The 13,257-nt window shown below is 41.1% G+C and overlaps 1 protein-coding gene across 1 annotated transcript in view; it reads right to left on the bottom strand.

Moving 5' to 3' along the window:
* Nucleotides 1-13,257, bottom strand: part of HPSE2 (heparanase 2 (inactive)) — a 541,826-nt gene that overhangs the window by 291,935 nt on the left and 236,634 nt on the right. The gene's annotated exons all lie outside the window — the stretch shown is intronic.

The raw sequence follows: 13,257 nt of genomic DNA, 5'->3' as shown, positions 1-13,257 counted from the left end.
TTATTTTTTTTGTTGCTGATGTGCTTGTTGTTGTGGCCGCTGCCTCCTGGGCTGAGATGGAGCTGGAGTCATAGGCTTTGCAGTAAATTGTCTCTGGTAGGAGGATTGTCTGAAAGGACGAGAAGGGATAGGTTTTTTCTTAGGTTTCATAAGAGTATCCCACCTAATCTCCTGGGCCGATAATTTTTGGGTAGTTGTGTCCAAAGAGGCTCCAAAAACTCGTCCCCTAAGCAAGGAGCATTAGCCAGCCAATCTTGATGGTTGCCATCAAGCTCCGAAACTCTCAGCCAGGCTAGACGTCGCATGGCCCATTGACATGGCTGCAGCACATGAGGAGAGTTTACAGGTATCATAAATAGAGCGGACGAAGTACTTACGAAGTTGAAGTAAGTCAAAGATGAAATGCTGAAAAGCAGGGAGTTTGCAGTCAGGCAAATATTTATGAAATTTAGCAACTTGGTTAACTAATTGCTTTAAATAAAAAGAGAAATGAAAAGAATAGTTGCCAGACTGGTTGGCCAGCATAGTGTTTGGAACAGTCTTTTGCCAAACATGTCCATGATCTTCCCTTCTCTGCCAGGAGGTACTGAGGCATAAACGCTGGCTCCTGCAGATTTCTTCAGGATTGATTCCACCAGAAGTGATTCATGAGGAAGTTGGGATTTGTCAAACTCTGGAATGGGAACCACCCTATAAAGTGAATCAAATTTACAAGGGCCACTGGGATGGTTAAAGGAGTTTCAAGATTTTTATAAAAAATCTCTCTTAAAATGTCATGAAGAGGTAGTTTGAGAAACTCCTTAGGTGGCTGGTCATAATCTAAGGCATCTAAAAACTGCTTAGATTTTTGGGAGTCAGCTTCAAGTGGAATAGAAAGAGACTCAGACATTTCCTTCAAAAATCTCGAAAAGGATGTGTCAGATTTGAAAGTAGGCTCCTGAAAAGATGGTAAATGAGAATCCTCATCCGAAGAAACCTCATCATCAGATACATGATCAGAATCACCCCAGAGATCTGAAACTTGGATTGATGGAGGTCGATGCCGAGAACTGTGTGTCGAGGCCTGGAGATGTTTCATTTTTGTTAATGCCTTGCCTGATTTGACTGACACTGGTTTGGGGAATGTCTGAGAAGAACAGCGGTGTTGGATCATCTCCGATACCGGTTCCGTACCCAGAGGAGTCGGCACCGATGTAGACTCTTGAAAAGTTGGTGCCTTTGTCGAGGGCTCAGATGTGACTGGCACTGGCACTGGAGGAGCCGGTGTCGCCATGACAGGAGGAAATAGTTGTGACTGCTCCCGTAACTCCACATGCAGCAATTCTTTAATCTGTTGCTTAATGGAATGCACTGGTACCGCTGGCATTTTTGCTGGTACCTTCGGTGCGGCTCTGCACTCCGGCGATAAGGAGGCTGATGTCAAGGCACTCACTGAAATTGGAGCCGAGTGTTTTTCGGGTCTCCTCGAGGTCGACAGGACTTGGCTCACTGCCAGTTTGACCTGAGGCCCAGAGGAGGTAGGGAAAGGCTTCTTAGCCGGCTTACCCACTGCGAGTTGTGACATCGGAGCTGACATTGAAGGGTCTACTCTCGGTGGCATCTTAGTCGGTGCAGTCTTGGGCAGCATGGACAGTGCGGACAGAATCAGAGATGAGCTGAGCTCCATGTCCATTGCGGCGCCGAACAGTTGTCTTTGTTGAAGCAGCCGGTTTTTGAAGGTGCGCTTCTGAAGGGATGAGCAGTGGGAGCAAGAGTCGGCATGGTGCTCGGGTCCCAGACACTGCAAACACCAACGGTGAGGGTCAGTCAATGAAATGGCCCGAGCACAGCGACTGCACTTTTTGGAAACCCGTTGATGGGCATGACATGGACGGGAAGACATCCGTTGACAAATCAAACTTTATGGCTAGAAAAGTCCATAAGGCCCCAGATGACCAAAGCCCACAATGGAAAAAATTAAAAACTATACGTTTGTTTTTGAGGTTTTTTTAAAAAGAAAAATAACAATGAAGAAATTAAGACATAACAAAATTTACAAACCACGAGAGCGGGAAGGCAAGCGAAGAGAAAAAAGTTTAACCGAAGCTTACTAGCTCTGCGGAAACTAGAAAACTGAGGGACCGCGTGCCCTATGTCGGGCGGGAAGGCACTCGCGCATGCGCGGTTTGGGCTATCATGAACTTTCTAAGATCTTAAAGTGGCGATGCACTTTTAAAGTGGTCCGTACCAGGGCTCCGTCGGTGACATCATCCATATATGAGAAAATGCTGCCTGCTTGTTCTGGGATAACAGTAGATACCATCACCCTTCCCACACTAGAATGCCTTGCCTTCACTTTGGGCCCCAAAAGGGAAGTTACCTTCATCCTACTATACAGGCCACCCCACATCCCACCAGATTCCCCAGAACTCCTCGTCGACTTCATCACCAAGCTATACATTTCCTATAAGAGCATAACCATCCTAGGAGACTTTAATTTTCCAGACTATCCCAGCACCTCTGGAATGAGCACTGACTTCTTATCATCCCTACCTGACTTAGGATTCCACCAAGCTATCTCTACCCCCACACACTTGGTTGGCAATACCCTAGACCTCATCAAATCTGCATCCAAAATCTCCAGTCCATCGACCTGACAGCCTCTTCTTGGCACACAGGGATTCAATCCCTTTATGATAGCCTCGCCCAGACCAAAATGACATATCTAGTCACCAACAAACTCCCTACCCCCTGGTTTAGCAGTGAACTTCAATCCCTAAAGAGAATTCTTAAGAAAAGCAGAGAGGAAATGGGTCAAACACCCAAACAAGGAATCCAAGGCTCATTGGGGAAAACCTATCAAACACTTACAAATCTTCCATTCTGGAGGCAAAGAAAACCCACTACTCATAACTTCAGAAAGTTCCTAACTGATCCAAATACCTGTTCACCCTGATGAATCATCTCTTTTCTGTAGCCCATGGAAATAATTACAACCCCACTCCGAAACAGAGATACAACTTAGCATTCCCCCAGGAAAATCTCTGCAGATGGAAATAGCACGCAAATACTCCTATAGCCATTTTCTCCCTTGGCTATGGAACCAGTTGCCCACACAGATAAGGTCAGTGGAATCACTGATGATCTTCCGAAGAGCAGTGAAGACCTTCCTCTTCTGCTAAATCTACCATCAGTAGACAGACTGCTTCTTAAGTTTACTTCTATATGCTCCTTACTTGTAACCAGTCATGTCCTAAAATTTACTCTGTGAATGTCCTATTGTAACCTGTTCTGAGATTCTGGGAGGATGGGCTAAAAATTGAAATAAATAAATAATAGTCTGCATTTGAGAACAGAGAGAACAGGCTTTAGTGCCACAGTCAGATCTAAGGCATCCGATGCACAAATTGTTTGGGTCCGTGACTGAGATAACCCAATTACACTGGATGCATCATTTGAAGACATTGGACATCTCAAAGAGTATCATGGCCAAATCAAATACCTCAAATATTTGATATATTCAAACCCTTAAATGAATTTATCTACTGTAATGAATACTATGGGCTCCTTTTACTAAGCTGCAATAGCGTTTTTAGCTCGCGCAGAATTTTAGCACACACTAAACCCGCACTAAGTGGCTAGAACTAACGCCAGCTCAATGCTGGCATTAGCGTCTAGTGCGCGCAGCAATTCTGTGCATGCTATGCACACGCTAAAACTGCTATCGCAGCTTAGTAAAAGGAGCCCTATAACATGAAAAGATGAAAAGCATTATATAACATAAGAATATTTATAGTTTTGTTGGAAAATAAATTGGATTATGAGTACTAGTATTTTTTTTTTATTTTTCAGTAAAAGCATGAAAAACTTACTACCATTATCTGGACTAGAAAAAGAAGTCATATTTTTATAATTTATCTTTGTTTCATATTTGATCCTCCTGCAGTCTTTTCAAAATACATTGCAAGGTAATAGTTTTGAATTCATACTGCAAATGTTTTGATGGCAACCGTTCTGATGAGCCTGAACCAGATTCCAATTCTCTTTTCTAGTTTCCCAGTTTTTTAGACATCACCAATAACAACAACAAAAAACACCTCTGGCAAGACCAGCTGCTTCTGTATGTTTCTTCATTCACAGAAGAAAATGAAAGAAATCATAAATATCACAAAAATAAGGTGTTCTTTTGTTTACCTAAGCAAATTATTAAGAATTTTAGGACACATGTAACATAGTAACATGGAGGAGTATAATCGATAGTGTGTCTAAGTCTGAGGTTGGATGTTTTGTGCAAGACATCCACAAACCCAGTAGGGAAAATGTCTATTTTCAAAGCTGTCAAACGTCTATCTCTTACTAAAGCGTGCTAGCCGATTTAGCACGCGCTAAATGCTAAAGCATCCATAGAATATAATAGATGCATTAGCATTTAGCGTGTGCTAAATTGGCTAGTGCGCCTTAGTAAAAGGACCACTTTATTTTTGAAAATGAGCAAGGTATAAGTTTTGATCCTTAGGATATCTACCTTTTTTGCCCATTTTCAAAAATAGAAATGTCCATGTAAAAAACGTACAAAACCAAGTTTTGTAGATTGCGGCAGAGGATAAGGTTCAGCTGATGGGGATTCCTCCGGCCATGATCAGCTGAGCTGCAGAGCCCTAAACCCCTCACCCTGACATCCCCGGACCTCCCCCAATATCTTCAACCCCCCCTCCCCAACATTCCCCAACATTCCTGGATCCCCCCTCCCACATCCCTGGACTCCCCCCCTTTGTACCTTTGGATGAGAAAACAGCAGGAGGGAAGCCCACTCTCTTCTGCATACAGGGCCGTGTGCTGCAAATGACGGGGCTTCCCCCTCCCAGTGCATCTTGGGATGCAGTGGGAGGGGCCGTAGGCCATGAATGGCTCAAAATCGCAATTTTAGTATGCAGGGATTTAGTAGGGGGATTTTAGTAGCCTTCCTCTGCATTGACATTATCCTGTTTATATTTTTTTGAAGGTGTGGTCTCTAGAATTGTACAAAATATTCTAAATGAGGTCTCACCAGAGTCTTAAACAGGGGCATCAATACCTCCATTTTACTACTGGCCAACCAATAAAAAACATTTTGCTTGAAGTTGAAAAGTTTAGACTGTGGGTATATCATATCTATGAATACAAAATATTTTTGAACTCTTAGTTTAATCAGTGGTTCCCAAACCTGTCCTCAGGTTTTCAAGATATCCCTAATGAATATACATGAGAGAGATTTGCATACCTGTCACTTCCATCATATGCAAATCTCTCTCATGCATATTCATTAGGGATATCTTGAAAACCTGACTGGCTGGGGGTCCCCCAGGACAGGTTTGGGAACCACTGGTTTAGATGTTCACTATGGGAATAAATGAAACAAAACCTAAAGCTCCTAAACTTTTGGATGGTAAAAATAAACACAAAATTGCCTTATTTTAGTCTTCTCTACATAAAAAAAGAATCTGAAAAAGCAGTTTTATTAGTTCTTTGAGACCCAGTCTGAAGAAAAAAATAGCATAAGTCAAATGTAGGAGCCCTTTTATTAAGCTATTCTAATAAAAAAATGGCGTGCACTATTGTTAGTGTGTGGGTTTCCTGTGTGCTAAGGCCACCTTTAGTGCAGCTGTAAAATGACCACATTTTCTATTTTATGAATGAATGGCCTTACACTAATTTCTAAATTAGCATGTGGTCATTAGCGCATGAGCTCTTACCACCTATTTGCTAGGTAGTAAGGGCTCCTGTACTAACCACACAGTAACACTGGCCAACAAAAATAAAAGTTTTTCTTTTGTACTGAGAACTTAAGAAGTGTTCTTAGTTAATTTAATGACGCTGATTTCAGATCTGTAATTGAAATTCAGCTAGCATATCAGGTTTCTGAGATACACGTTACTCATTTTTTAGACAATTTGTCATATTGGCACAATACTGCGAGTATGAACTGTGTCCCACCAAACTTGTGTTAAGGAGTTTACTCTGAAAATAAACACAAAGACAATAAGGAGACATGTTACAGCATATATTTACGCCTTTCTTAACTCACACAAAAATGATGTCAGCATGTTCAGAAATGTTTGAGACACTTGCTTTTAAGCTTGTACTGTACATTTGTCTCTCTTTGCAACAACCAACAATAGTCTCCCGTCATACTGGGATTGAACTTTCCCTGATACAGTACAATACAGTACAGTTTTCATTTGAAGTTCACAGCGGTTCACAAACAATGACAAACTAATATAAGGTGCATTTCATCACCTTGATATCTTGATGAAATCTTTCCCAATACTCATCACTGACATCAACAAGATTGGGTGAGAAGAAGTCGAGGTGAGAATATAAGAAGTGTATTTTAAGTGACATTCCGGCACCCATTAGCTGATATGCTGTCAGCATGTTCTCCACAAGCTCAACATAATTCTCTGATCTGTGATTACCAAGAAAATTCTGAACAACCAGCACGAATGCTTTCCATGCTGCTGATTCAGCTGGGTTCTGCTTCTGTTTGACTGCATTATCAAGGATCAGTTCACGGATTTTGGGTCCAACAAAAACACCTTCTTTGATTTTGGCTTCACTTTTCTCAAAATCAAACATACTGTATTGGTAGCATGGAATATTGTTACACCTTGGGTTTTGGCCAGGTACTAGTGACCTGGATTGGCCACTGTGAGAAAGGGGCTACTGGGCTTGATGGACCATTGGTCTGACCCAGTTAGGCTATTTTTATGTTCTTACTTCTTAAGTGCTGAAACATATCACCATTTCTGTCCATCGCCTTGACAAAATTTTTCAGCAGACCCAGTTTTATGTGAAGTGCTGAAAGATAGATTTTCTTACGATGTACTAATGGCAGGTGCTTCACATTGTATCTACCAGGTACGGATTCATCTCAGTTTGGCCATTGTTTCTGCCTGTAGTGGTTGACATCATCACGACTGTTCCAAAAACTCAAGAAGCACATGTATTTGGTGTACCCCAGTTGCAGACCCAGAAGGAGTGATACAACTTAGACAAAACAAACAAAATATAAAAATTCACAGGTAGATAAAGCAGTACAATCACTTTTTAGTATAAACTTTCAAATTACTTGTATATGAGCTGTCCTAAAATGCAATATTGTGTTACAGAAACAGTACAATACCGACGCTTCACAGTAGCGTTATTGACAAAAATGATATAAACACAAACTGATGCATAACTTAAAAATAGAATGTGATAGACGAAAACTGTTTTCAGATTTAGAGTTAGCAAGTGGCCCTTGTTAAGGTACAAGTGACAGAACTACAGTAGCAAAATGCTTGTTGACCAGTGTAATCGGTTAGCAAATGGTGTGATGGGGTGTATGGTTTGTTTGTTTTGAGAGAAAAAAAAGGAAAGATTGATTTGAATTTATTATAGTATTTTATGTTGTCTTGTTTGAGTTTTTATAATTTGTGTAGGTATGATATGATAGACTTAGGCGGTCTATAAGTTAAAAAAAAAAATTAAAAAATAATAAATGTCCCGTCACTGGCCAGCAGAGGGAAGACTCACCATCAGAAGAAGGAGCTCATTTGCATAAGGATGCTGCAAAGACACTTGGGAGCTCTCTACTCACCCTGACTGAAATATGGATTTGAAAACAAGACTTCCAGGACAAAGAACCTGGAATAGTTGAGCTCCTTTTGGAGTTCAAGCAACCCTCAAGGGGAGTAATGCTGGTGAAAGCTTAACCCTTGGTGTGACCAGAGAGTCCCCAGAGATTGAACAGCCAGAGTGCTTAAGCTTGATGACTAGCCATGCATGGTAGAGACTGAGTAACCAGAGTCTTTGGAGACCAAGGGGCCAGTGTGCTTAGGAAAAATATCCCAGAGGCCAAAGGACCTGTGTCCTCAATGAGTAACCAGGTGGAAAGATATGAAAGTTCTGTGCACCAGGGATACTGTGGTTCTGAGGGACTGAAAATGGGAAGGTCCACGGGGACCAGTACATCGGTGGTATCCTGACTGATGGTGACTGGCAGAGGGACCAATGTCAACCTGCAGAGAGACTGGTAATGGTACTAGAAGCAGACAGAAGACCCATAGGAAAGCAGCCAGAAGAACTAGAAAACCTTGACTAATGGTAACTGGTGAGTGACTGGCAGAGGGACCGGTGGTAACCAGCAGAAAGACTGGTAATGGTACTGGCAGTAGCCAGAAGACCTGGAAGTCCAGTGAGGGTTAAAGAGGATCCATGGTGACCAGAGGGACTGGCGGAAACCAGCATGATTTTTGGTGGCCAGATTGACCAGGGAGTGTGTTCAAAAGAGCCTGGTTTTGTTTAGAAGAGCCTAGTAGTATCTGGAAGAACCTGGTGGTGGAAGGAAAAAATGTGACCAGAGGAGTCTGGTGGTGTTGAAGTGACAGAAGGTGACTGCTCGGCCTGTCATAAGTGACAATGTAGCTGTGCTAACCAATTAGCATAAGGAACCCTTAGTCTCCACCTCCAAACATGCACCATGCTAGACAAAATCTATTTTTTTTTAGCATGTGAGAAGTACGTCCTGATTCCAAAACTATTGCATCATCCTACCCATGCAGGAAAGGGAAGCTGTGCAGAGGGAAGACTTCCAGGGCTGGCAGGGGCAAAGCTGCCTTGATCTGCAACACTGCTGAAAGGTCAGAGGACTGCAGTACTAGGGGGTGGGAAGAGAAAGAGATGTTGAACCGCAAAGGAGTGGAGCGAAGGGAAGAGAAGGAACAGAGATAAGTGGAGACCTCTTGGTGGAGTGCCTCATGGCTCCCCTCTTTCCCTTACTTTTTAAATTGTTGCTCCAATCTCTTGGAGCTATTCTTGACTAAACTGGCTTTAAATATTATATATATGCAGATGACATTACTGTCCTTTTTCCAGTATCCTAACTATGGTCAGAGGCATTAGTTAACATTCAAAACTGGATACTGGGCTTGATGAACCTTCAGTCTGTCCCAGTATGGCAATTCTTATGTTCTTAAAGCCAAATTCTTAAGAACATAAGAACATAAGCAGTGCCTCCGCCGGGTCAGACCATAGGTCCATCCTGCTCAGCAGTCCGCTCCCGCGGCGGCCCAAACAGGTCACGACCTGTCCAAATCACCAGAAGGGGCCCCCATGCCACCTTGGTTTCCTATTGCGTCCTATCTTCCCATCAAAGTCCTAGCCCTCCGGTCTTGCACATGCACGACCTGGTCGGGTTTCTATACTTATTTTCTGGTTAGCTTTCTCAGTATCCCACGATCCCTTTATCCCTCAGGAATCCGTCCAGTCTCTGTTTGAATCCTTGTACCGTACTCTGCCCAATCACGTCCTCTGGTAGCGCATTCCAAGTGTCCACGACCCTTTGGGTGAAAAAAAACTTCCTTGCATTCGTTTTGAACCTATCTCCCTTCAGTTTATGGCTTGTTTCTTCCACTCATACAAAATACATTGATAACATAACATTTGATGGTTATCAATTTCCTGTAGTTTTCCAGTCTAAAATATTGGGAGTTGAGAAAGACAATTAACATTGCATGCTCATGTTCAATTGCTGATTCAAAACTCATTTCACATTTTGAAAAAATGGCAAATAATTTAAAAATATTTTAACTTCAGAAACTCTTTCTTTCTGAAGTTAAAGGTTAGAGTTGTGGCTGTAGAAGCATCTTTTTACCTGAAATTTCCTTGTAAATGTTTGGTAAAGTTGCAGGATATTGAGTATGTTTTTTGGGACCCCATTCAATTATAACAATTTTTAGTTGCGAGAGAACAGAAATGAGTTTGTTTCATTTGATGAGAAAAAAGAGGAGAAAATTAGTATCCCAATTAAGTAAGGAATGATTCAAGGTTCGTTAGGATGAACTGAGAATTATTGTCCTTTATCTTTTCTTGAAAATTTGTTTGTTTAGAAATTGTAACATGTTTCCCCATAATGTGGGCTTAAAAGGAATTATGTATGTATGAATGATTATGTATTGTTTGTGAGATTTCCTTTTTTTTTCTTTTGAATTATTGGATATTGTAAGTATTCAAAATTATAATAAAAAAAATATATATACATATATTTTAAGTCTGAGGTATTTAGAATCTTGGTTTGGTCATTAATCTTAGTAAGACTTGATTATTGTAAACTTACCTTAGCTGTTTGTACTAAATCATTGATTGGCCACCTGCAATTGCTTAAAAACGCAGTGGTTAGACTAATTTTTGGCTTTTCTAAATTTGAATTATTGCAAACTTTCTATTTCAAATTGCATTGGCTTCCTGTGGCAACCTGAATGCTGTTTAAATTTGGTGAAAAGATTTTTAAGATCTTGGCTGATGAGGCTTTTTCATATTTGTCAGATGCTATGGGGCACATAATCAAAACTTAAACAGGTCTAAAAAGTCAGCAGGTCGCAAAGTGCCGATAATCAAACCGACTCTGGATGTGTTGAGAGATTTTTTTGCCTCTGAATGCTGCTGTGCATCCATAGCTGAAAGAGGCGTATCTGGAGGAGTGGTTAGGGTGGGATGTGGGCGGGATGTGGATCAACCTAGACTTACCCCCTCTTCTACAAAGCTGCGCTAGTGGCTGCCGCGCGGCAACAGCCTCGAAGCCCTTTAAATCTCTATGAGCTGCGGGGATGTTACCGCACAGCAGCCGCTAGTGCGGCTTTGTATAAGGTGGGGTTAGTCACCCTCCATGAATAATCGAATGTGTTATTAAACATCCTGGACGAAACTTAAATGTTATGAATTAGACAATGTAAAAACAGGTATAACTGCCAAAAAGGTATCCAAAGTGGCCAGATAACCACTCCAGAGACATTAAAGACACACACACACTCCCCCAGTGTTCACTGACCCCTCACACCCCCTCAAAGATCAGAATAAAAAAGTATATTCCTGTCTCCAGAACATCAGCACCAGTTATGCTACAGGAAAGCCTATTAGAGCTGCACACAGGTGTCTTAAATAGCCTGGGAGGTGGACTAGTGAACCACAGAGAGGAAGACCCAGGCCCATAAGCAACTCTAATAACCACATTTATGGTGGAACATGTGTACCCACCAAAAGCCCCCAAAACCTTACTCTACTACCATATAGGTGCTATCTGCAGCCATAAGGGCTATTGGGGTTATAGACAGGTGGGTATAGTGGGTTTTGGGGGGTTCACCATAAGGGAGTTCTGGTGAGATGTTTATCTGATACCCTTTTTGTGAAGTTCACAGCAGTGCCCTGTAAGGTGCCCCACTGCTTTGTTGCCGTGTCTGGGTGGCTAGTCCATTACAAGATTGACCCCTCCCATGTCCAAATGGTCTTGTTCTGGACTTTTGGGATGTTTATACAAAATTTTGGTTGAAAATGTGGTATAAAAATAGACATCCTAGCGGTCTGGATGAATAATAGCCTGGACGGCCAAATAGATGATTTAAAAAAAATATATATATTCTTGATGTAATTTTCAAAAATGGGCGTTTTCCCACTGCCAACTTTGGGCGTCTAGCGCCATCTGCCCAAATCAGACTTAACATTTGTTTTGATTATGCCCCTCCACAGTTCTACTTCAGGGGTCTCCTATAAGAGATATAATACTGGGAATTTATTTCTCTTGACATTTTCTCTGTTCATGAATTTTAGATTGATTAAGCAACTCTTTTCTTCCATTCAGCATTGCATGGTTGAATTATGGAATCATCTTCCAGTTACTATAAGATTTTGTGATCATTATTTTAGATTTCAACGGATCTTAAAAAACTTACTTATTTAGTAATCTTGATAACTGATGGTTTAATCTATTGTCCATTTATTATGATGTTTTTGTAATTCCTGGCTGATTCAATTCAACTGTTATTCTGTGAAATCCATTTTGAAACTGTTAGGTATAGATAGAATACAAATCAAAGATAATGAACCTGCGGAGGAAGGGAGAGAGATGCCAGAGGCAGAGGAATGCTGGACAATTTCACACAAAAAAGCCTGTGCATGTGATAAGAGGGGGGAGCTGAGTCAAAATTTGGGGACCTGGCCCCTAAAACCCTCCCCCCCCATAGCTACACCCCAGGTTTACATGAAGGGACAACTGGGGTTGGGAGAGCCTGCCCATAATCCAATGTATTATTATTTGAAGGACTAACTTGTACTGATACTGGAAGAAAACTAAAGTTGATGAAACAGAATGACTATCTAAACATTAAATTGCTATAATTTAACTGGAGGGAAAAAACGTCTCCACAGCAGAACAATAGAAAATATGTACTACAGAATGGCAGTAACCTTTAATTATCAATATTCCCCCCCCCCCCCCCACCTATTTTTTTTTTTTTTTTTTTTACAAAAGCGGTCGCACTGAATGCTGTGCACTGCTCCAACTCTTATAAGAACTCTATGAGCATTGGAGCAGCGCACAGCATTCAATGTGCCAGTTGTAACTAAAATCGATTTTGCAGTGTTAAAGCTTTGCAGTTCTTTTTCATTTTTCAAAATTCAATATCACAGAAAAACATTTTTATTTCTTCAGCATCAAAAAGTTTAATCATGTGTACAAAAAATCCACTTATCTTTAAACTCCTTCGCCAGATGGAGACCAGCTGTTTCGCTTCCAGGCTTCATCAGAGGCAAAAAGCAATCCTCATAAGGCTTTATATTCCACATACACACCTAAATAGAAAATTATCCATCAATATCTCAATAAATAAAAACTCTTTCCAAAATTGTAAGGTCACTTACTTCTCATGTGGCCACTCTTTAACAGTTGTCCATTCAACATGATATTAGCAGCATTTTAAAAATGACAACCTTTCAATTCAGCTCGAACCACAAAATCACTAATCACAATCATTTTATACAACATACTCATTGGCAAGCATCCTTTTACTAAGCTGCATTAGGCACTAACATGAGCCTAACACAACTTAAAATGGCATACTGTAAGATATGCTCCGATGTCCTGCAATAACTGCCAAATGTGTGTGCGCTAATCACCCATAAAAATATTTTTATTTTTGAGGAGGTGTATCAGTGGGTGAAGTCTGGGCATTCCTGCATTAATCAATTTATGCAGTTACATTAGCATGCACTAACTGGTTAGATCTAAATAGTGCATGAGTCCTTACTGCTTATGCACGGTACTTTTTTACAGCTGTGGTAAACATGGCCTTACTGTATGGAAAAACCCATTCAAGGGTACACTAAGGCTACTTTTTATAGCAGCTTAGTAAAATTTCCTTTAATGAATATTCATATGAAACATTCCATCCTATATTAACCTTCAGTCCTTTGAGTTCCATGTTTTGC

This window comes from Geotrypetes seraphini, chromosome 4 (assembly GCF_902459505.1).
Source record: "Geotrypetes seraphini chromosome 4, aGeoSer1.1, whole genome shotgun sequence".
Lineage (NCBI taxonomy): Eukaryota > Metazoa > Chordata > Amphibia > Gymnophiona > Dermophiidae > Geotrypetes > Geotrypetes seraphini.
This window is presented reverse-complemented; position numbering and strand designations above follow the sequence as displayed.